Here is a 22,892-nt window from a genome sequence, read left to right as displayed (position 1 = left end):
CAGTGTTTCATATTAGGAGTCTATTAGGAAGCTGAAATGGAACACACTGGTTGATAATGTATAAATATTGGTTTGAAGTATATTTGCTTACCATTTAGCACAGAGTTGTTGCAAATAGGTGATAAATGAACTAGCAGCATATTGTGAAGGAACATCATGCATACCAACATTCTTAGCAAGTTCTGGTGACATGAATTGTAATTTTCCCCACAAAATTGCTCCTCCTCCTAACTTTCCTCTCTCTATGAATAGCTGAAAACCTCTGAGTCATGATTACTGCTTCTTCTCTCTCTCTCTCTCATCTCACATCAGATAGATTTTCCAAGCCTGCCTGTCTCTCTCCCCTAATTCCTCCTTTGCATCCTTGCTGCCACATCATGGTACTGCTTTGCCTTCTGCTCAGTTGATGTCCCAGCTCCCATTTACTTAACCTAGACAGCAAATGCATCCCTGCTGTGGTACTAGCTCCCCAACCCAAAGGTCCTGAGGTTGTCTCATTTTCTCTAGAATTCTCTTTTTAACAGTCTCATCTCCTGTGTAAGAAGATTCCTGCATTAAATTCCTCCTGTTTGAAATATCTATAGTGGTCCTTGATTGCTCCAAGGACCAGGTCTTCCTTCTCTTACAGTTCACAGGATGTGTCTGTGGACACCTATAGAGACAACTTTGTGTCAAAAGGATACTATGATCAAATTCAGTATCTTCTTTTAATTCCATATACAGCCTAGCATGGTGCTTTGCCACTGAAACACTCTCTATAGCTTGTTTAGTCTGTGAATGAGTGAGTGAATGGATGGGAATTGCCTGTGAGTTTATGGAATTTTAGAAAGACAAATGTATTAATGCCAAAATAGTTTTTTCCTTAATTTGTCTTCAATTTCATAATTGTTTACTGCAATAAGATTGAGAAGATAAATTGGATATTGCAGGATCAAGCCAGTAATGCCAAAAAAGTGACAGGAAATACAGATATGTTGATCGGTTTGAGTGAGTTGCAAATAGGATACTTGATGACCAATAGCTTATTCCTGTGGTTTCCATTTATATTTCCACAGAGTTACAAGTGTTTGGATGTGTGGTCTGTGTATATCTTCAATGATTTGTCACTTTTTAAGTTGGCAGTGATTACAGGAATGGGGAGCAGAGATTAAGTTTTTAATGTTTCATGATCTTATAGCTCTTTAAATTAGTTTTATGCATCTGATTGTTTGCCTGGAATGTGTTACATGTGCGTGACTCTGTGAGAAGCAGGCCACAGATTAAAGATGAAGCCTCCACCCTAAAATCTTAATTATTGCATAATAGTACTATCTCTGGATACTCTAAGTATTGGGAGTGATTTCCAGTTTCAGTGAAGTAGTGGCAGCCTTGTCATTATCTTATATAGAGGAAGAAGTAGAAGTTCACGGACAGAACCAGGCTCAAACATAAGTCTTCTTACTCAGCTCATGCATAGATTTCCACCCATCTCACGTTCTTACTGAGGTGAACTGGGGTTACCCCAGGTTTGAAGAATGATTAGGATAAATCATATAACTCAGTATGTAGTTGTACCCACAGCTATGCTTTATTATAATAAAGGATACAAACAAAACATAAGTCAATGAAGAAAAGGAAAAGGCATGGGACAAAGTCCAGTGTAAGCTTTCAGGGATATTCTTCCACTGGAGTACACAGACAGACTTACTCCTTCAGCAACAAGTGTGAGAACACAGGTGAAACACTGCCAACCAGGCAGACTTGTTAGGGACCCAGAACCAAAGATGTTTGCTGGGGGCTGATCACATGGACACCCTCTGCCTGGCATATACCCAAATTCCAGATTCCTAGAAGGAAAGCAGGTATTCAACACAAACGGCATGTGTAACTGGCTTAGGCACAGTGAGCCTCCCTTATTGGTTAGTGATCATCAGGGACCCTCCTGAAATCCAAAGTTCAGAAGCCTGCCAAGGGCTAGTCTTAGAAGCAGGCCCTTCAAAAGATGAGCAGTCTCAGGCTTGCTATGTGAACTCTTTTCTGAACAGATCTGATCTCCCTCCTTCTTGCAGAGTTCAAGGATGTCAGTCAGGGTAAGGGCTAACACTGTACCCTGGTTCAAGGAGAGTGAGTACTTACAGTTGACTTTGAGTGGCAATCTACCGAGTGACTTCTTGTTTCCCATCAGCCCAAGCCACATCCCACTCTTACAGGGTGTCTACACACAGCCTAGTCTGCAGCTCTGTAAGCAGAGTATCCTCTGTGTGAAGCCTCTGGCCATGTGGTTGGCTTCGGAGACTCATTTCTGATCTAAGGGCCAAGGCACTTTGGAGGCTCAGTTTTTGCGTATGACTGGAGTCCACTTACCACATGAACCTCTCTCTTCTCCAGTATTTTTGTGCCTTTAGTAGAATGTCCGATTTCAATTCTTCAGCTGTTACTGAACTTTGTACCTTCCTTAGGTGGGTGTCTGATGATCCAGGTTTGAGCCTTATGAGCAGTCTGGAATGTTTACAACAGTGAATATACACTGGTCCTGTTTCCTGGACAATTATCCCAGATACTGACATGTGGGAAGGAGGAGATGGTAAGAAACACCATCATGAAAGAAATTGAAATTGGCAGCTTGATGTGTGCTGAATCATATACCAGATGTCACCACGTAGAGATGTGACTTTGAGAGGCTCCTTTCATAATCATACCAACAGAATAAACCATAAATGAGTTTTGGAGTCACACTGGTGCTGTATGTTTTTTTCTTTTATGTGTGATGCTTTCTCGCGTCTGTTTGCACTTTTAAGAGTTCTCTGAGTTCTGCTCACTCAGTGATGCTCCCCTCCTTCTGGCACCTCATCACATGCTCAGCCACAGCTCAGTACCTTTAACACCAGTTTAACAATCCTGACTCATACCGTTTTATCTGTATTGCTGGGCCACTGCCTGAAACCAAGAAGAGGGCAGATGGCATTGCTGAGCTTGCACAGGAAGTTGCCAGATTGTGTTGTCCTTTGAAGCAGCAGTGGATGCTGCTATAATACAATGGGTGGCTTCTCTGGTTTACTAGATGCAGCCCTAACCCCAGGCATAGCACTCACTTCCTTTCCAAGCCAGGTACCCACCTCTTTTTGTCCTGTCTCTTCCCTTCACCTGGCCTTGATTCTTCCCCCGCCTGACTTGCCTTATTCCCCCTCCACAAGCCATCTGTCTTTTATTTTACCCTTAAGATTTCACACTGGCCATCCCTCAGCCAGGAGGATGCCTCCTCGTTGCTGCTGAGATCCTAGCCAGGAAGTCTTAATTCCAGGGTCATCGCAGCACAGACCCATCTGGCTTCCCTAGCAGTCATCTGGAGGAACCTTTCTTCCTCTGGGTACCCTTTTGTGTATTGTGTCATTTGGTCACACACTTCTGATAACTAGGTATTTGTTTCTTCTCACTCCATTAGATCAATATTTCCTTCCTCCTCACCAGAGTAGGGGCTATGTTTTCTCAGTGTAGTGTCCTCTGGGATGTTGGACATAGTGCCTTACCTTAGCAGATTTTCAAATTTCAAAGAAGTATTTTTATATAAAACATACTTTGTGGGAGGGGGATTCAGCTCAGGGATACAGTTGTGTACTTAGACACATGAGAGCCTTAGTTCAATCCAGAAAGAAAGGAAGAAGAAAGAAAAAATAAAACATGTTGTTATGTTGATCTTTTTCACACTATAAAGTCTCAACATTGCAGCTTGCAGTAGCCTAGAGGGAGTCCCTGAATTGCCAGAATGGAGTGACCATTCTCTTGGAGTTACACATGATCTGACTTTTTAGCCGTTTTTTTTTAAGGCTTAGCAGAAGCCAAGGATATATAAGGGAATTAAGAGCTGATTCTATTCATTTATGTTTAAAATTACTTGTTATGACAAATTTTAAGCATACACATGTGTAGATAATAGTATTTTGAAACCCCATGCACCTATTGTCCAGTTTCAATAGTTTTTCACTTCTAGGTCAATATTATTTCATCTCAATCCCCCTCATATCATTTTGAAGTGAATTTCAAATATATTTCACCTATAAATGTTTCATTATGAATTTCTAAAGGGTAAGGATTTTATAAAATATATTCATAATACCATTTTTCCACTAAAATAAATTAACAATAATTCTCTATTATCAAAATATATAATCAGTTCACAGTTCAAGTCTCAAATGTCCTAATTGGGTTTTAAAAAAAACCCATTTTTTTGTATTAGTATTCAAATAAAGTCCACTCATAGAATTTCCCATCATCTGAGTTTTGCTGGTTGTACTCTTTTGGTCAGTTAACATGTTCCTCTGTCCCATGTAGTTCCTTAATTTGATAGATGGATCTGGAGACTTGATCAGGCAGTGGGTGTTCTTCCACCAAAAATTCATAATGTCTGGGGCTGGGGTTGTGGCTCAGCGGTAGAGCACTTGCCTAGCATATGCGAGGCCCTGGGTTCGATCCTCAGTACCACATAAAAATAAATAAGTAAAATAAAGATACTGTGTCCATCTACAACTAAAAAATATTTTTTAAAAATTCATGATGTCTGGAACTTCTCTTTTTGTGATGTTAGCAGCTGGTGATAATCTATCTTAGATTAGTCTAATACTTTCCTTTGTTTTTTATTTCTTATTTTTACAATACTGAGGATTGCATATAGGGATCCAGGGGAACTCCACCAGGCAGCTGCTTCCCCAGCCCTTTTTTTATTTTTTATTTTGAGACGAGTTCTCACTAAGTTGCCCAGGCTGATCTCAAACTTGCAATCCTCCTGCTTAAGTCTCCAGTGTCACTGGAATTACAGGTATGTTATTATACCTGGCTAGATTAGCCTAATTTTGTCACTTCATCTTTATTTTTATTATTTGGTTACTCATAACTAAGTTCACACAGAAAAGGCAGAATGATACTTGATTCTTTTCCATTACTCACAAGTTTTAAAAAATGATTGGTCCTCTCTTCCAATAGTGAAAAATGACATTTCCTCCCACCTGGTAGGATGACATCATTGCTCCTAGAGAACATAGGCAGGGAGAGGAAGAACCCAGGAAGTGCTTGCTGAACTGAAATGTATTCCTGTCTTCCTACCGCCTCTATTTGCCCTTGAAAGAGGACAGATGTACATTTGTTGATTTGTGGACTCCTGAAAAAAGTAAGGATATGTCTCACTCACATCTTGCATGGGCGAAGGAAAGGGTTCCTATAGGAGGGATGGGCTGGCTGTGAAATGAAAGCTAAGAAAATAGTATTACAAAATATACACAAGACACCAGAAATATGTTTTCAGAGTGGGGGCAGCAACGGGCCAAGCTGACCAGAGGGGTGCAGCTTCTGACAAAGAAAGAGCCCTCACATGGTTTATTTATATGGGAACAGATCAAAAGGACTCAATAGAAACATCTTTGCAAGAACAGGACAGGGCAGGTAGCCTGTTTGATTCTTAACAGGTCACACTCATCTCCAGTGTTGTGGGGATCCTGTGGCAGAGCTGAATAGGATGTCACATGTACTGGGCAATCTCAAGCCAGCAGGGTTGCCGCTGGGAGTTCCCAGATACCAGACTTTCCTATCCAACTGCTTCCGAGCTGATTTGGTTCACGCACATTTCACCAACGGCTTCCCGCAGATGTAGATGGCTAGTTTCATGAGCTTTAGCAATCTTTTTAGCCTTCTGCACATTGTATGAAATAAAAAGCAAACACATTGGTCAGGAATAGAACACTGCAGGAAATTATGTTTGATATGTTCATGAATCTTTGTGGTTTGGGAGGTGCTTGTTTTTCTCCATCTCACTCACTTCATGACTGGGTAGGAACTGACCACCCCCATTTTATAGATGGGGAAACTAGTGTACATAATGTATGATTGTTTTGTCTAAGGCTCAAATACATGTAACTCTATCACTTCGTTCAACATACAGCAAGTATCTTGGAGTCACTATTGACATAACCCCAGCTCTCCATTCTCATATTTATTCATCTAGAAACATGTCCCTTGAATATCCTCCATGTGTCATATGTCACAGAGGTGAGTTCCTGAACTTTGGCAGAAACTCAGACTTACTTTTTTTTTTTCAGGAAGATTTTCAAGTGTATAAAATCGATTAAATTAACTCAATTAAAATTAAAAAGTCAGTTAAATTAAATTCCAGAACATACTGGTTAATTTAAGGTTTCCTGTGAGACCTCAGCTTCAAACTGCTAGTTACTGAGTGCTGCCCAATTTTTAGCTGTGTATGTAACCATGCAGACAGGCCCCAACTGTCCATGTATGAGGTTGTGAATATCCCCCAAACAGTGTCCCTGGCATCTGCCCCCATTCCTGGGCAGCAGAGGGCAGGGCAGCCATTGGAACTTCTCTCTGGAATGATAGACAGAAGATACCCAGGGTCATAAATCCTTTTGAATGCTTACCATAGCCTAAGAATAAATAAATCTTTCTTATTTTATTTTCACATTTGAGGTAGAGGAATGGTTTAGAAGGTTAAGTAGGTTGTCCTGGATGACACCAACTTGGTAAGTGATCGACAGTTAACCTGAGTAGTAGTGAGAGTACTGCTTTGCTCATATTATCATTACTGTGCAGCACTGTACTGCAACTGGCAGGCTGGCCAAGGTGAAGCATAGGAAAACAGAAATTTTCCTTGACATCAGTCTACCTTGATTTGCAAAAATCTTTGAGAAGAGGGGAGACAGAGGTACAAACCTAAGTGTCCTATCTTACTCCATGTCTTCATGGGTCAGGCAAAGCCATCCTATCTGGATTTAAGGTCTTTGGTTCTTCAAAGAAAAATTCAATACATGAAAGAAAAGTTTGGAATGTAACAGTACCCTCTATTTTTTCCATGTTATATTGATTTTGATTTTAACAATGGCCAAATTAATGGCACTTAATGGTATCTAAGGTGCATATATATGTGTCATCCCATCTGATGACATTCCAGAATAAAGACATATAGTATCCCCTGGGTACAGATGAGAAAGCCAGCCCTTGTTTTAGTGCAGTGGTTGTGCTAGTGTGTGGCTAAGCTGAGATCTGACTCTAGATCTAATGAAATTCCACCACACCACTGGAGCCTCCCCTTTTAGCATTGGAAGCAGTCCTTCTCCCATCAACAAGTGTATCCCTCCCATAACTCCCCTGGTTTAGCAATTGTCCTGTCCCACTTGGAGATCTTTGCATGAGCAGTCTCCCATGTGAAGGCAGCCAGGGAGCATTGGAGGGACCTCTCTCTTGGTTTCTGATTTTGTTCTTTTGCTCAGAAGAAATCAACCCCTGCCTTGCACCCTCTCGGCAGGGTTCTGTGTGACTGTGTAGCAGAAATGATGGCTCTGGAGGCCTCACAGGAGGCTAGTTGCTCCTTTGTGAACTCTGAAATGGTTGGCAAGGTTGGTTGCCCATATGCACTAGGTTTTTCAGTTATCTGTTGGCTTAAAACAATGATAATGATTTTATTGTCTTACCCAGTTTCTGTCATTTGGAAATTCAGAAAATATTTGACTGGACTGTTCCAGCTCAAGCTCCTCATAGGGCTGTAGGCAGATGGTGTCCAGGGCTTGAATGGAGATAAGGATCTAGAGAGATTAAGAAACTTGTCTGAGATTTCACAAATAATTTGATTTGCCAAATTCAAGCCCAGGTCTGCTAAGTCCAAAGCTATTGCTCTTTGTTCTTTTACTGTCCTAACTTTCTTCCCCACCAAAACTTTGATAATCAATATATTTGAATTAGAGGCTCATCTAATTTACATTTTGTCTCTTCTAGGGGTCCATTTTTCTAGCTGCTGGGTAGAAAATGAAAGAAACATATAGAAATGTCTACCAAGGCTTTTCCTGGATCCTGGCATTTCTCTCGGTCCCAAATTTTCCATTATCAACTATCATACAAAAAATGTTACTATGTAGCCATATATAGAATTACATCCTTAAAAATCATTGTCTAGCTATTGCAGGGTTACAATATTCTCTGGAATGTAAAGATAATGAAAAATCAAATCTCTCCCACTTTTTTGTCATTGTTCTCCATGTGATTTTTTTCTATTTATTTATTTATTCTAATTGGTTATATATGATAGCAGAATGTATTTCAATTCATATTATACATATAGAGCACAATTTTTCATTTCTGTGGTTGTACACAAAGTAGAGTCCCACCATTCGTGTCTTCATACATGTCCTTGGGGATAATGATGTCCATTTCATTTCACCATATTTCTTACCCCCATCCCCCTTCCCCTCTCTCCCTTTGCCTTATCCAGATTTCCTCTATTACTCCCATGCTCCCCTCCCCATTATGGATCAGTATCCACATATTTGGCCTTTAGTTCTTTGGTATTGGCTTACTTCACTTAACATGATATTCTCCAGCTCCATCCATTTACCTGCAAATGCCATGATTTTATTCTCTTTTAATGCTGAGTAATATCCCATTGTGTACATATACCACGTTTTATTTATCCATTCATCTATTGAAGGACATCTAGCTTTGTTCCACAGTTTAATATTGTGATTATGCTGCTATAAATACTACAGCATCACTGTAGTATGCTGATTTTAAGTCCTTTGAGTATAAACCAAGGAGTGGGATAACTGGGTCAAATGGTGGTTCCATTCCAAGTTTTCCAAGGAAGCTCCATACTGCTTTCCAGAATGGTTGCACTAATTTGCAGTCCCACCAGCAATGTATGAGTGTGCCTTTTCCTGCACATCCTTGCTATCCTTCTTATTGTTGCTTGTAGTCTTAATAGCTGCTCTGCCATTCTGACTGAAGTGAGTTGAAATCTTGGAGTAGTTTTGATTTGCATTTCTCTAATTCTAGAGATGTTGAACATTTCATATATTTGTTGATTGATTATATATCATCTTCTGAGAAGTGTCTGTGTGATTTTTTAAAATATTTTTTTTAGTTGTAGATGTATACTATACCTTTATTCATTTATTTATTTATTTATTTTTATGTGGTGCTGAGGCTAGAACCCAGTCTCTCACATGTGCTAGGCAAGAGCTTTACTACTGAGCTACAACCCTAGCCCTCCAGGTGATTTTTAAAAAAATGATTAAAAACATGTAACATAAAACTATCTTAACAATTTTTATTTTTATTTTTTTTTTAAGATTAAAGGGTCTTGGTATGTTGCCCAAACTGGCCTTGAACTCCTGGGTTCAAGTGCTCCTTCTTCTTCAGCCTCCTGAGTAGCTGAGACTTAGGTGTGTGCTAATGTGCCCAGCTTTACCTTAACTATTTTTAAATGTCCAGTTTTTGGTGTTAAGTATATTCATGTTGTTGTAAAACAGATTTCAAGAATTTTTCATTTTGTGAATTTTAAACTCGATACTACTGAACACTTCTTTCCTTTTTCCCTCTCTCCCCAGTGATTGGTAATTATCATTCTATTTTCTGTTTCTATGACTTTGATTACTTTATATAACTCATAAGAATGGAATCATATAGTATTTGTCTTTTTTAAAAATATTTTTTAGTTGTAGTTGGACACAATACCTTTATTGTATTTATTTTTATGTGGTGCTAAGGATCAAATCCAGTGTCTTGCACATACTAGGTGAGCACTCTTCCCCTGATCCACAACCCCAGACCTCAGTGTTTGCCTTTTTAAAACTGATTTATTTCATTTAGCAAAATATCTTCAAGGTTCATCCACATTGTAGCATGTGGGAGGATTTTCTTCTTTTTTTTTTTTTTTTTTTTGGTACTGAAGATTGAATCCAGAGGTGTTTAACCACTGAATCACATCTCCAGCACTTTTAATTAATTTATTTAGTTATTTTAAATATTTTTTGGTTGTAAATGGACACAATACTTTTATTTATTTATTTATTTTTATATGGTGCTGAGGATTGAAGCCAGTGCCTCACACATGCTAAGCAAGTGCTCTACCACTGAGCTACAACCCCAGTCCCATTTATTTATTTCTATTTTGAGACAGAATCTGGCTAAGATGCTTAGGATCTTGCTAAGTTGCTGAGCTGGCTTTGAACTTGTGATTCTCCTGCCTGTTTGTTAATTCATTCCTATAGAGCCTCAGTGACATGAACGATTGCCTGTGAAAACATTTCTAAGGTAACAGAAAGCAAACCTATCCAAGATAAGCCAGTTGGTTGTTTCTTAGAAAATCTTTCCTCTTTTGAACTGAAGTAGATTTCGCTGGGATGTTGCTGTGTCTCACATCCCATGGCCTTATCCTCTCTACATGGTTAGACTCTTCCTCTTCAGAGAGGCTGCCTCTGTGGGTTATCTATTGCTACATAACAAATCACCTTCAAATTTAGAGGCTGAAAAGAATGATAAACATGATCTCACAGTTTCTTTGGGTCAGGAATTCACAAATGGGTAGCAAATTGGTGTGAATTTGTCATGAGGGCTGCAGTTATCCAAAGACTTGACAGAGGCTCAGGCTCCACTTCTAAGGAGGGTCACTCACATGCCTGGCAAAGCAGTATTGGCAGAAGATTGTAGTTCCTCACTGCAGATTTCTCCAAAGGGCTGCTTGAGCATCCTTACAACATGATGACTAGCTTTCTAAAGGGATAATTATCCAAGAAAGAGCAAGGTGAAACTGTAACCTGCCTTCCCCAAAGTTACACTCAATTTCCACATTATCTTCTAGGTTACAAGGTGATCCCTGCTTAAGGACAGGGGAAGGCTGCAAATATCTCTCTCTCTCTCTCTCTCTCTCTCTCTCTCTCTCTCTCTCTCTCTTTTATCTGTAAGCAGCCATGTTTGCCTGTTTGAAGAAAACCAGGAAGGAAGTACTTGGTATACTGTTTCATAGGTGAAAGCATTGTTTCTGCTGTAAAGATTTTTGTGGTATGGATGCTTAATTAGCTAGAGCCTCCTGTCTAACCCCCTCAGTCCTGCTTATTAGTCACAGTTCAGGAAAACAGGGCTAGATTTGCCAGATTTGCCAGAGAGTGAGGAAGACATAGTTGAGACCTCTTTGGGAAATAGCCTGACAGAACATTGGTACCCTATCTGGTGACAAGACTTCCCCCCATTCATTCCAAATGGTGGAAGGGTGATACAACGTTATTGGATGTTATGGGGCGCCCAGGACAGTGGCTGCCCCGTGGAGGCCTGGACCTGTCTATCTCATTCATTATTCTAAACCCAGTGCCTGACTTAGCCAGACCCTGACTCAAAGTAAAGTTTAAAAGGTCTGAGGATATAACTCAATAGTAGAGCACTTACCTAGCATGTTTGAGGCCCTGGGTTCAATTCCCAGTACTACAAAAAAAAAAAAAAATGATGTTTGAAGTATAGTCAGTCCTCTGTATCCACAGATTCTTTAATCACATATTCAGCCAACTACAGACTGAAAAAATAAATAAACACAGTGCCTGGCTTGGCCTTCAGCAGGCCATCACTAAATGTCATGTTGACTGAATTAAAGAATGAATATGAATTAAAGAATGAATATGAATTAAAGAATGAATATGACAAGCAAGGGTTCAAATGCAGACTCCATTTTGAGAGTCTGCAACTATCCTTAGTGAGGGGGCTTTGGTTTTGCCAGGCTACTGTCATATTTTAACAGTTTAACTGTCCTATAAGTGTCGATTGAACTTTGGTGGGAGTCATTTTGACATCAGATTATTTCATCTAAATTAATGCCAGTCCTATAATATTGGAAGCCACGAAGAGAGGAAGTAGATTCCTGAATAAATAATATGACCCTCTGTCAGATCTTTAAGCTCATATTTTAATTTAAGGGTTTAAATTTGTAATTAATCTTATGTTAAATTTGGTATTATTGGGGCTGGGGATGTGGCTCAAGTGGTAGCGCGCTCGCCTGGCATGCGTGCGGCCCGGGTTCGATCCTCAGTACCACATACAAACAAAGATGTTGTGTCTGCCGAAAATTAAAAAATAAATATTAAAAAAAACTCTAAAACAATTTGGTATTATTTCCTACACTGATCACTAATTCTTGACATATCAGGTTTTTTCTTGGTTAGTAACTGATTTTCTTGTTTTGGATTTTCTTTGGTCTGTTTTTCTCTCTGCTAGGGTTTTTTAGGGGGGTGGTATGAAGGATTGAACTCAGGGACACTTGACCACTGAACACATCCCCAGCCCTATTTTGTATTTTATTTAGAGACAGAGTCTCATTGAGTTGCTTAGTGCTTCACTTTTGCTGAGGCTGGCTTTGAATTCACCATCCTCCCACCTAGCCTCCTGAGCTGCTAGGATTACAGGCATGTACCAAGGCACCCGGCTTTCTGCTGGATTTTTAAACAAAGGTCACTTGTGGAATGAAGAATCCTATAGGTTGTGACTGCAGCTACAGAGATTGTGTGATGATTTAAAAAAAAATGGGGGCAAGTATCTGACTTGTTATGTGTAGGAGAATCTGGATTTACAGGCCTACAACTTTGCTCAGAATAGATCTAGCCCTGTGCCCTAGGGATCCTGCCATCTCCATATTTTTCCTTATTAGACACTTGGCACATAGCCCCATTCCTGGGCCTGGCTCCTGGGACTCACAGGCTCCTTTTTATCACTGAAGTTGTTCAGAACTACACATGGGAAAGATTTAAAGTATAATAATTAGGGATTTTATTTTTTGTTATGAAAATTTTAAAATATACAAAAATGGAGAGGTCTATAGTGAATAGTCCTTGTCTCCATTACCCTGTGTCAGTAGATTGCTCTTTAGGTTCAGTGGATGGGCTCCTTGTCCCCACTTAATTTGAAGCAAATTTCAGACTTTCTTTCTTTTAAAAATTTTTCAGATACAGCTTTCATTGATTAAATACTTAGTATGTATATCTTTAGAGATGAAGTTTTCAAAATATATATAATAAAAATGGTATTAACATGCCTAAAAAGTTAACAATAATTCCCTAATGTTATAAAATATTCAATCAATATTAAAATTTACCCATTGATTTATAATTTTTTATAGTTTCCTATTATGACTCGGCCCTGTGGACATCAGCTTTTTTCCTTTTTCTTTATTTAAAATTTTTTTTGTGTGTGTGGTATTGGATGCTGAACGCAGGATCTAGACAGAGCATGCCAAGCAAGTGCTCTACTATTGAGCACCTGATATTTTGATGGGAAACACATGTTGTCCAAGCCCCCTACCAATGCTCACATCAATAGTGATTATGATTTCCTAGGCCCATTAGTTCATTATGGGTTGTAAAATGATGATATTCAATCATTCCTTTTCCAGTTATTTGCGGGAATGATTCTATAACAGAAATTTCCCCTCATCAAACATTTGTTTACCCAATGGCTTGGTTAATATGGGAATGGTTGAATTTCTAGCAGAAATCTACACACACGCATTCTGAGCCCCAGTAAACAGAGATTTAATTTTTGCTTCAACTGTCAGACACAGCCCATATTTTTGCTTCTCATATTCCTTCTTCTTTCCTAATGTTCCCAGATTCCTTCTTTTGGCACACATTTTCTTCTTCCTTCAGCCTTTCTTTTAGGGTAGATCTGCAGGTGGCAAGTTCTCAGTTTTCCTTCATCTGGCAATATCTTCATTTTCCCTTCATTCCCAAAGGATGTTTTCACTGGATTTAGAATTTTGGTTCTTTCAACACTTGGTCACTTTGGGTCTCTCTGGTTTTGGGTCTCTCTGGTTTCCTGCTGAAATCTTTTGTCATTCAAAATGCTTTCTCCCTGGCTCAGCAAGGCACTGGGTTTGATCCTCAGCACCACATAAAAATAAATAAATAAAATAAAGGCATTGTGACCAACTACAACTAAAAAAATATTTTTTAAAAAATGCTTTCTTCCTAGGAAAGGCATTGCTCCTGACCCTCTGCTTTCAAGAATTTTTTTCTTTGTCTTTAATTTCTAGAAGTTTGATTATGATAGATATTGGCATGAATGTCTTTGAGTTTATCTTGTTATTGTAAACCTAAAAAGTTTGTTTGTTCAGCTTCTTATAGATTTGTATATTTTGCTAAATTTGGGGAGATTTCAGACATTTTCTCTTCAAATGCTTGTCCTGCCCCACATTCTTTCTTCTTTTTCTCCTGGGACACCGTTGACACAAATGTTAGATCTTTTGTTGTAATCCCATGGGTCACAGGGCTCTGTTCACTTTTTTCGTCCCAATCCATTTCATTTCTGTTGTTCAGACTGGGTAGTTTCTATCTTCAAGGTAACTGAAGTTTTCTTCTGTCCTTTCCTTCTGATGTTGAACACGTTATTGAGTTTTAAAAAAATTGGTTGTTATGTTTTTCAGTTGTACAATTTCTGATTCTTCTTTTTAATCTTATATTTCTTTGCTGATACTTTATATCATTGAAGAGACTCACTGTTAAACCTGCTATGGAAATAGCTGAAGGGTTTAGGATGAGCATTTTTAAAAACTCCTCAGACCGGGGCTGGGGATGTGGCTCAAGTGGTAGCGTGCTCCCCTAGCATGGGTGAGGCATTGGGTTCGATTCTCAGCACCACATAAAAATAAAATAAAGATATTGTGTCCACCTAAAACTAAAAAATAAATATTTAAAAAAACCCTCCTCAGACTAACAGAGATAGGAAAACTTAATTGCATGTATTGCTTAGCTATTACTTATTTTTCAAGTGGATTTGATACCAGAGACAGGGACTTCTGAACTGGTAACAATAGAAATGAAAACTGGGCCAAGAAGTACAAACACACCAGGCAAAGGTTTAATGGGGGTAGGGGTTACCTCAAGAAGAGGGGGAAAAAGATCAGGCTGCTCATCACATCAGAGAAGGATAAGCCTTTTACTGGGTTGCTGACATGGGCTAGGGTCTAATTGATCATTATCACAGTTCTGACTTTTCCAGGAGGCTCTGAAGTCCTTATCACTTGAGAGGGCAATCCAGTTCCCATGAGATGATTGCTCCTCCTACTTGGGGTGTGGGAGGAACAGCCACAGTTCTTGTCATGGAGTAATTGCTGTCACTTAGGGTGGGTGATCTATTTATGAGACTCCGCTGATCCTGGAATCCAAGGTGACTGCAGTTTAGAGCAATGATTGGAAATATCTAGATATTGCTTCCAGGGGCTGGAACAGAATGTCGTAAAAGCTGGAAGTTGAAAGTCCCTGCAAATCTTGAAAATATTTTAGTTACCCTTATCTTGGTATCTCAGTCTTGAAGGGAAAGAAAGTATGTTAGGGAAATTTAGGGCTAATAAACCATGAATTATCAGTTTTTACACAGATTAACTGAAATGATTAACATGCCTACATGCAGAGCTGAGCAGAAATCTGACACAAAGTTCAAGACACAAAAAGGCAGAGATGCCAAGCCTTTATCCTTCTTTAAGTTACCCATCAGGCATCAGCAGGCCCAAGTGAAGAGTCTGTGCTTTTTAGCAAAGGTAGCCTAAGTTCCTGTTGTGACTGGGGGTCGGGGGGGGGGACCCAGGCTCATCCAGGTTTTGTGATACTTGTAATGGGCATCTGGTCATGAGTGAAAGCTTCGGGAACACATCTGCCCTTTGTCCCTGTGGAGATCTGGAACCATCTTAGGTTAATGTTAGTGATAATAAACTCTGGAAGTTTACAGTTGCTTTACCAAATATATTTTAAGACCATCTTGATTATAAAAAACACCTTACATTTAAGTACTGTTTTCATTGGAGAGCTGCAGTCTTTGTGATCAAATTAAAGGTATTTAAAGTTGAGTTGATTCACTTAACAAATATTTATTGAACATGAACTATGTGGCTGACACTGCTGGCAGCTGGAGATACAGCAGTGAATTAGACAACCATTAGTCCTGAATCAGATGGATTAAAAGGCAATCCAAATAGGATATGGTAGGAACACTAAAGGAGGGGCCCCAAGGGGTGTAGGAGCTTGGCAGGGAATGTAAGAAAAAAGTGAAATTTCAACTGGCATGCAGGATAAGGTAAACAAGTGGGCAGTGAAAGAGTGTACACATGGAGGGAACAGCATGCAGGTAGAGGGAACAGCATAGGTATAGGGCAAGCTCATAGGCATAGGGACATTGTATGCTTGGAAGCAGCAGACAGGAACGAGACAGCTCAGAAAGAACTGGTATGTCTTCATTCTAAAGTAATAGAAGTAATTGAAAGGTGTTTAAGCAGAATGTTGACAGGCTTGGCATGAAGTTTTAGAAAAACGCAGTGCAGGAATTGTCTGGAAGAGGTAAAGGGAGTCTCAGAGAGACTGATAAAGAGGCTATGGGTACTTTCTAGATGAGAGATGACCATGGCTTAGAGCTGTGGTGAGCAAGGGCAGCTGGAGCAAAGTGGATTGATTTGAGAGAGAAACAGGGGGCATGATGGAGATTTGAGTCCTGCTTGTTGAGTTAAGGGTGAGACTTTATCCTCATCAGTCATGCATTCCAAAACGTTAATGACATGGAAAAATACCACAGTCTGTTCTTTTTGTTGTAGAAAAATGTCATGTTCATCCATTTTCTACTTGACATTTTTCAGCCTAAATTTGAGAGATAAAACATTTCTTTAATATTCTGTGACAGGCTTTCTACTTAATGATCTTAGGAACCACCTTAGATATTGCTAGGTTGTACATGGTGTTCTAACATTTTGGTGGGACCATAAAATGGATCTGATGGATTTTCAGTGAGTGGTACTAATTGGGTGGTATGCTATTATCATGTTATTTCCCTTTAAGCATGGGAGTTTGGCAGAACTTTGGCTGGGGATAACACTTAGATTGGTGTCACTGAGCTCTGGGTTTGAGCCAGATCACCTTTCTGGGCCTGTTTTGCTGCTTATGTATAACACTCATGCATTAATTTACTTTGCTAGCATGTCACCAGAGCTCTTACCATGTTATCTCTGACAAGATAGGGACAAAACAGACTGGAACCATATCTCATGGAAATTATGTTTTAGCTTGTAAGTTGTAGATACAAAAACCAAGTAAACCAAAAACATTATTTCTGGATAGCTACCCCACTATTCTCCATGGTAAGAGCCCTGTGCTGGTGGCTAATAAACCTGGTTCTAGTTCTGGCCTTGATGTTGACTAGTTCTATGTACCAGAGCTTCATCTTTTATCTTTTCCTGATCTCTTACCTGTTTTTTTTAATTTTTAACTGTAAAATGTGGCTAATTCCCTCTGACATGTGCCTTCCATATGATATACACTTGATAAGCGAATGTCTAAACATTAAATGTCTAAACAAATGAATGTCTGCTTTGCTTACATTGTGGGCCCCTGTGAACATCGAGAGTTATATTTGTGATGGTCCCCATAGGAAGTGAGGCACTATTGCAGATGTGAGTTGCATTGATAAAAATGTTGTATTTTATAAGTTACTGTCTGTCATCTTTTTGGGGTAAACATTTCACAAAATTGTATTTTCAGCACCAGGAGAATGGCTTCTAAGCCTCCATTTTATTTTCATTTAAAAAATTACATCAGAAATGTCCTCATAGCAGAATTTATTTAGCATTTCTCAGGGGAACTTTAACTGTCAAATAATGAGGCCAGAAGCAAAATGAAACAATGTCATGTCTCACAGTGACAGTGTCATCTCTGAAGGGAGATGACATGACACAGTGGAGGCTTCTGTTTGATGGTAACATCAGGCATTTGTAATATTGGGCATTTTCCAAATGGTGCTATCTGACGAGCTTCGATGGTTTTGAGAGTATAAATGAAACCTGGGGGACAAGTCTGCACAGCCCAGTGGGTAAAAGGCAGAGCTGAGGGTGGGTGGGGGAGATTGATGTAGGGGCATGGTCCCCACAGGACCTACAGGGAGATGCCCGTTTCTGCATTCAAGTCTTTGCATCTGGAACAGGGAGGAGAATTTCTACCTTTCTATCACTTCTTAAGTGATTATTTCCTATGAGACTTAGATGGTATACCCTCAGGTTGAGGTCAGTAGAATGAACAAAAAGAGGTTCTTTATGTCAACCAGAGAAGACCCTAACAGCATCCCCTTGACCTAAGAGAGGTTGAAAGATTATGGCTGGCTTCATGGCCCTCTCTAAATAATAATAATAATAATAATAATAATAATAATAATAATAATTATTATTATTATTATTATTTTGTATACTGAGCATTGAATTGAATCCAGATGTGCTACACCACCAAGCTACATCCCCAGCTCTTTTTTTTTTTTTTTGAGATAGAGTCTCCTTAAGTTGTTAAGACTGCCCTTGAACTTATGATCTTCCTGCTTCAGTCTCCTGAGTCACTAGGATTATAGGCATGCTTCAGTGCACCTGGCACAAGTTGATAAATTTTTATTTAAGGAATTTCACATTGTACTTCCTTCAGCTGTCCATCAAGGTCACCTGGGTTTCTCTTTTCAACTTTTCATTGGAGTATAACATACATTCAGTAAAGCAGGTTAGTATAAGTGAATTTTCATGAGGCAGGTACCCCATTTATTTTGAATTTATTTCCTTCCACTCATTGTTAAACAGTGACTTGCAATTTATATCACTGTCACCTTACAGAATTGGTTGTTCTTTGAGGCCAGATAAATGTATCATATTTACCTTTATACCCCCCGCACCCCGCCCCATCCTAGTGTCTCTAGCATGGTTCCTTTATAGAGTAGCCCACAGAAAGTGCTTGCTGAATTAGAACATGGAAGGTTGGATGGGAATTAACCAAGTGAATCATGGTCAACTTGAGCTAGCATTGAATGAAAGTTACATATCAGCCTACATGCTTTGCTCCAGAGTTGTAGTTTTTTCTATGTGTCTGAATTCAAACTTGCTGGCTTGTCATTTGTTTTCTCGCCTTGGACATTTTTTTTGTGAAGGTTGGGAAGCATAGCCCAAGGCAAAGATGAAAGACCTGACACTTTGTTTGGGAGATGCAGTCCCAGAGCAGTGAGCCAGCAACAGCAAGTGAGGCAGAGGACAAATCAAAGTGAACCTTCAGTGCATTTCCTTGCTAGATGTCATTTCACATCTAGAAGTGAGCTACAGAGAGACACCATGGTTATTCAGTTTGTTAGTCAGCTTTGCAACACTGTGATCAAAATACCTGACAAGAACATCGTAGCAAGGAAAAGTTTATTTAACTCATGGTTTCAGAGGTCTCAGTCCATGGTCAGCCAGCTCCATTGCTCTGGGCCTGGTGAGGCACAACATCACGGTAGAAGGGTAGGGCAGAAGAAAGCTGCTCAGTTCATGGCAATCAGGAAGCAGAGAAAGGAAGGAGCTGGGGTTTAGGAGAAAATTAAATCCTTCCAGGTAATGCTCCCAGTGACCTATTCCCTCCCACTAGGTCCCAGCTCCCAGTAGTCCATTCAGCTATGACTGATAAGGTGAGAATCCTTACGATCCAATCATTGCCTGCAAGCTCTGAACTTTATGCAGCAGGGACTATGCTTTCAACGTAAGACTTTGGGTGACATTCCAGATCCAAACCATACACTCAGCAAGCATTTTTGCTCAGGACCTGGACTTTCCTATAAGGTTCACAAGGAGAAAACATACCTTGGAGAAGTCCATATAGGGAAGAACAGAAAGGGAATTTATTGGTCCCATTCATCTCCTGTATCCACTGTGGCTTTTCATGCAAGTCTAGAAATGAAGGGACAATTTGGCATGAATGAAGCATTGGCTTCTTCATTAGCACTGTTTTCCACCTTCTCCTTCTTCTTTTTTTCCCCCTCCTATGGGTTTCAAACTTCCTAGCATGCACACAGTGCTGGGTTCAATCCCAGAACTGCAGAAATAATCAACAAACTCTTTCTATCTCCCATCTAGACTGGGAGGTGTTCCCTTCCTCCCTCAGCTTTGCTCTCCACTCTACTCTTGGGTTAATGATTTTTAAAATGCCTCCATTTAGTTTAGTCTAGAGTTTAGTCTAGAACCAGATCCTGATGGGTATTTGGGCTTCTGCCCTTCACTGATTGGGACTATCTCCAAGCCAGTCACTGAGCCTGAAGACAGGTAAGTTCAAATTTGAGCTCTAAGACTTTGTATCAGCTATGACTCTGGGAAGGAGGTGATAGCAGGATTAATTGTTTTTGTTTTGAAATAACTTAGATTTCTAGAAAAGTTACAAAAATAGTGCAGCTTTCCCTGAAGTCAACATCACCAAAGTATAATGATCAAAACAAGGAGGTTAACATTATAATAATTCTACTACCTAAGCTCCAGACTTCATTTGAATTTCACTAGTTTTTCAAGTCTTGTTTTTTTTCTATTTTACAATCAATTCCAGAACTCCTTTTTTTTTTTTTTTAATGTGGTACTGGGGATTGAGCCTAGTGCTTTGGGTATGCTAGGCAAGTGCTCCACCACTAAGCTACAGCTACAGCCCCATATTTAGTGATTTTTCTATGACTGTGATTCCATCTACATTTATTAAGGAATATCTGTACCTTTTCACCCATTTATCTATTCTTCCAATTATTTACTTACATCAGTATGGACTCCTGGGTTTTATAATTACTACTCCAACTACTACAACTACTACTTGTGGCAATGGAAATTGAACCCAGGGCCTTGCACATGCTAGGGAAGTGCTTTCACTGAATCACACCTCCAGACCTTTTTGTATTTTGAGACAGTGTTTCACTAAGTTCCCCTGGCTAGCATTGAACTTGTGATCATCCTGCCTTAGCCTCATAAGTAAGTTCATGTAGCCTGCAAGGTACCTTATTTGGTCCCTACCTACTTTTATTTTATTATTTATTTATTTATTTCTGTAGTGCTTGAACCCAGTGTCTTGTGATTGCTAGGCAAATGTTCTACTACTGAGCTATACCCCCAACAATTTTAATTTTTTATTTTTGAAATATCCTCATTAAGATGCTTAGACTGGTCTGGTACAGTGGCTTACACCTGTAATCCCAGGGGCTCGGGAGGCTAAGGCAGGAGATTGTGAATTCAAAGCCAGCATCAGCAAAAGTGAGGCACTAAGCAACTCAGTGAGACCCTGTCTCTAAATAAAAATACAAAAATAGGGCTGGGGATGTGGTTCAGTAGTTGAGTGCCCCTGAGTTCAATCCCCAATGCCCCTCCCCAAAGAAAAGATGCTTAGACTGGTTTTGAATTTATGATCCTTCTGCCTCAGTTTCCTAAGTAGCTGGGCCACTGCACTTGGCCCTTCCCTGATTTTCTAGTTTAATTTTCCTCTTGTCCACTTTTCTTTAAATAGAGCACAATTTTTCATATCTCTGGTTATATACAAAGTATATTCACACCAATTCGTGTCCTCATATATGTACTTTGGATAATAATGATCATCATATTCCACCATCATTTATAACTCCATGCCCCCTCCCTTCCCCTCCAACCCCTCTGCCCTATCTAGAGTTTGTCCATTCCTTCCATGCTCCCTCTCCCTATCCCCCTAAGAATCAGCCTCCTTATATCAAAGAAAACATTCGGCATTTTGGTTTTTGGGATTGGCTAACTTCACTTAGCATCATTTTCTCTAACTCCATCCATTTACCTGCAAATGCCATGATTTTATTCTTTTTTATTGCTGAGTAATGTTTCATTGTGTATATATGCCACATTTTTTAATCCATTCATCTATTGAAGGGCATCTAGGTTGGTTCCACAGTTTAGCTCTTGTGAATTGTGCTGCTATAAACATTGATGTGGCTGTGTCCCTGTAGTTTGCTGTTTTTAAGTCCTTTGGGTATAGACCGAGGAGAGGGATAGCTGGGTCAAATGGTGGTTCCATTCCTGATTTTCCAAGAAAGCTCCATACTGCTTTCCATATTGGCTGCACCAATTTGCAGTCCTACCAGCAGTACATGAATGTACCTTTTTCCCACATCCTCGCCAACACTTATTGTTGTTTGTCTTCATAATAGCTGCCATTGGAGAAAAAATAGCCTCTTCAACAAATGGGTGCTGGGAAAACTGGAAATCCATAAGCAAAAAATGAAATTAAAGCCCTATCTCTTACCATGCACAAAACTCAACTCAAAATGGATCAAGGACTTAGGAATAAAACCAGAGACCCTGTGTCTAATAGAAGAAAAAGTAAGCCCCAATCTTCCTCATGTGGGATCAGGCCCCAGCTTCCTTAATAAGACTCCTTTGGTGCAAGAATTAAAATCAAGAATCAATAAATGGGATGGACTGAAACTAAAAAGCTTCTTCTCAGCAAAAGAAACAATCTGTGAGGTGAATAGAGAGCCTACATCTTGGGAACAAATCTTTAACCCTCACACATCAGTTAGAGCACTAATCTCTAGGGTCTATAAAGAACTCAAAAAGCTAAGCACCAGAAAAACAAATAACCCAATCAATAAATGGGCCAAGGACCTGAACAGACACTTCTCAGAAGATGATGTACAATCAATCAACAAATATATGAAAAAATGTTCATCATCACTAGCAATTAGAGAAATGAAAATAAAAACACTCCTTTATTCTCAATATTGTCCACTCTTTTATTCTCAATATTCTGGCCACAGAATGTCTTTCTGTTCTTCAAAAGTTGAAAACTCAGGCTGAGGATATAGCTCAATTGGTAGAGTGCTTACCTCGCATGCACAAGGCCCTGGGTTCAATCCCTAGCACAACCACCATAAAAAAATTTAAAAAATTAAAAAATAAACTCGTCTTTACCTTATGGTCTTTGCTTCTGCTATTCCCTCTGCCTAGATCAGTAGTCCATGTCCTTCTTTTTGAACTAATCCACAGTGTCCTTTATGGTTAGGCACTACACTATTTAGCACCTGAACAATCTCTACCCAAAATGATTTTAAATATAAAAACATTAGACTTCCAGCAGCTATGGAAACTTGGCTATTGTTATCAGTTAACGTGAATTTCCTTTCATCAAAAGATGCCAGGACCCAAGAGCTGGGCTTTCCTTAACCTATTTGTCATTTTCTCAAAGCAGAAGAGAATCAAAAAGGGAAACTACTATTCAAACAAAAGATGTGTTATTCTCTTGCATCCTACAGAAACCAGGGGGGAAATGGTTCATACCTACCTCTTGGAACCA

The 22,892-nt window shown here is 39.5% G+C and overlaps 1 protein-coding gene across 1 annotated transcript in view; it reads left to right on the top strand.

Moving 5' to 3' along the window:
* The window catches only part of OSBP2 (oxysterol binding protein 2), a gene marked incomplete at its 5' end in the record, with an annotated part of 196,449 nt that overhangs the window by 5,608 nt on the left and 167,949 nt on the right, over positions 1 to 22,892 (top strand). The gene's annotated exons all lie outside the window — the stretch shown is intronic.

This window comes from Spermophilus citellus (genome assembly GCF_964194105.1).
Source record: "Spermophilus citellus genome assembly, chromosome: 3".
In the NCBI taxonomy this organism is placed as follows: domain Eukaryota; kingdom Metazoa; phylum Chordata; class Mammalia; order Rodentia; family Sciuridae; genus Spermophilus; species Spermophilus citellus.
The sequence above is the reverse complement of the archived record's forward strand: the minus strand, read 5'-3'. Positions and strand labels throughout refer to the sequence as shown.